The sequence below is a fragment of the Urocitellus parryii genome, unplaced genomic scaffold (genome assembly GCF_045843805.1).
Source record: "Urocitellus parryii isolate mUroPar1 unplaced genomic scaffold, mUroPar1.hap1 Scaffold_61, whole genome shotgun sequence".
NCBI classification, from domain to species: Eukaryota; Metazoa; Chordata; class Mammalia; order Rodentia; family Sciuridae; genus Urocitellus; species Urocitellus parryii.
Window position 1 is genome coordinate 1,365,084 of NW_027554109.1, and position 2,611 is coordinate 1,367,694.

Sequence of the window (2,611 nt, forward strand, 5' to 3'; positions counted from 1 at the left end):
GTCCCTGGGGAACCTTGTGGAACTCCTGGGCTTGGCAAAACACAGTGGAAATAAAACAAAAAGGCAATGATCTAGGACACTGTATTCCATGCTCGCCTCCAACAGCCAACTACCCTAAACTATTTTATATAAGTCAAACACTTATAAAATTCATAAAGAAATGCTAATAAAGCCATAGTCATATCAATTTTAGCACAACATGTTAATTACATAAAAAGTACTTCTTTCATTGGCTATTAACTGTGTGTCTCTAAAACTTATGTTGTCAAATACTTTTTAAAAATATTAAAATGTTATCCAATTTAGGCAATAACTTGTGGACAGTACATGGCTTCTAAAAACTTATTTTTTCCCCTCCATCTCTATTAATCCCTCAAATCACCTAATTTTCCTGACTTCTCAGAATTGATAACATTAACTAGTATTTTATTGTTTTACATCATGCAACATTAAACAGTACTTAGTAATTTTTGGTGGAAACACATTCCTTGCCTCATCAACATAGCACATATTATCCCTCATGGATATTATGTCTATCACATGCAATCTAATATATTAAATATTAATCATAAATTAGTGATTTTAAAATCCTAAGTTATAACTTCATGAGGATGGAGTTTACAGATTATTGAGGTTTTAATAAAGAATTTTTGTAGCCAAATGTATGTTTTAAAGAAAAAGATGCATGTAGCTAGCTAGGAAAATAGAAAGGTGATTGACAAGTCCACAGAGAAATGTTTACTAAGTTCGAGTAGTCTTTATTACAAAATATAAAAAAATACAGCCTGTAATCCCAGTGACTGGGAGGCTGAGGCAAGAGAATCGTGAGTTCAAAACAAGCTTCAGCAATGGCGAAGTACTAAGTAACTCAGTGAGACTCTGTCTCTAAATAAAATACAGAATTGGCCCGGGGATGTGGCTCACTGGTTGATTGCCCCTGAGTTCAGTCCCTGTTACCAACACACACATATATATACACACACACAAAAAAATTCTGTTTTCTATTTACTCTAAACAAGTTAATTAAGATAATACTGCCTAAATTAGTCTGCAAATATTGTGAATATTGATGAAAGTTATGTATTTATTATGTGGTTGACTGGTTCTCAAAAGGTGTGTAGCCCCTCTGGTCAAGTGATCAGAAATTCTCAAGTATGAAGAGGATACCTCTCAGAAGCTGACCATTCTTCAAATATATGTAATAGACTAATGGCTAAACTTTTGAGAAGCAGACTTTTTTTAATTTACTTGTCTGCTTACTTATGTGTTTATTTTTGCCTCATCAGCTGCCCTTTCTAGAGCCCATGACATCTCAAGTCTGGCTGGCTCAGTGTTAGATGCCCACCCTTTACCCTTTATGAAGCTCAAATGCATTGTTTCAGGTTGTTCAGAGTTATGCTCTGCTGTGGAAAATGGTCAGGGGTCTTTTCAACATTCTGGTCCATTTGCTTCCAGCATACTCCCTGTGGTTTCTCACAAGTTTCCATCATCCAGTGTTTGACGTACTGTATCTAGAACATTTGTTTCTAGTGGATAGCCCATACTGCTCTGGTGATGGATGGAGATGAATGCTCGCTGCTACAGGAAGTTTGCCATATTTACTAGGGTGAGATGTTTCACTACAATATATCAGATCTGCCCCAAGCTGCCTCTTGGTGCTGTCAGGAAAACAAAGTCGCTGTGGATGAACCTCTAATAAAAACCACTTTTTCTTCCCTGGGGAAATTAAGAGAACATGACCAGCCTCAGGGCTGAAATTCTTTCCATTCAAACATCCCTTCTGTTGACCCTGCCTTTCCCTTAATAAATCTTCTTTTGAGGTTTCGTCCCTTTGTTCCTGTAGGACTTCACTTCCCTCATTTACTGGGTCCCTTACCTCTAATATGCATCTCATTTCACAACCATTCAAGTCAGTCACTTTAAATAAGTTTTACAGAACAAAAAACAGTTGCTCACAGTAGCCTTGTGAGTTTAGACAGAGGTAGAGAGGCCCACTGTGTGGTATATTCACTACAAGGGTTGGGAGAGAGTTCTTTTTGGACTGCATGGGGCTGTGTTTGGGGACTAGACTGATAAGGGTTGCCATGATTGACAGCATCTGCCATCAGGAAATGAGCATGCCTGGAGTAAGGAGAGACAAGGAGGGCTAATCAAAAAATTAAAGAATAGGGGAAAGAAAACATCCTGCATGATAAGAGAAGAAGAGACATAGGAGGGAAGCCACAGATGTGAGGCCAAAGAGAGAAGATGGCAGAGATTACTGCAGAAGGTTTAAAATAACACAGTAGTGATGAGAGAAAGCTCATACAAAGCACACAAAAAGAAAGTGGGTAGAAGAAAATGAAATAATAAAATCATAAATATGTCTGGCAGTAGAAGTTTAAGAATCTCTTGAGATCTCTCAGAGAGAGGAGGGCTAATTTACCAGGAACTTATTAAGACTTTCAGAGAGTGTATAGTTTACCTTTATCTCTCTGTTCTTCCTGAGTGGTTTCAAATGGGCAAAAGATGTTGATGGCTGTGGCCAAAATTCATTTTGCCAGGAAGAAAAACACAATTACGACTGAAGTGTGGAGGCGTGGTAGGCGCAGATCTAGACACATCAGCTCCC